Below are 298 nucleotides of genomic sequence, written 5' to 3'. Positions count from 1 at the left end.
CTTTACTGGTGAAACAGAGGGTTCTTTTTGCGCCTATACTGTGTGGTAGTAATAAAAATAATAACACGATCAATCGTCGGCCAAGCCGGCAACTTCTTTATTAACGTCTTCTCTTTTTCACCACCAACATTTCTCCACACCTCTTCTTCCGTTTTCTCCTTTAGAATAAAAGCCCCGGAAACACAATACAATAGCTTACACTGGCAACAAAGACGATGCCTGCGGAATTAAAGGCGGTTTTGGAAGTGGCTTTGTAAATTGGCGTATTTGGCCAACATTTATAATTGTGTGCTTGTGT

Source organism: Clinocottus analis, unplaced genomic scaffold (assembly GCF_023055335.1).
Source record: "Clinocottus analis isolate CAN_PGR_092001 unplaced genomic scaffold, fCliAna1.0.p SCAF_1, whole genome shotgun sequence".
In the NCBI taxonomy this organism is placed as follows: Eukaryota; Metazoa; Chordata; class Actinopteri; order Perciformes; family Cottidae; genus Clinocottus; species Clinocottus analis.
This window is presented reverse-complemented; position numbering follows the sequence as displayed.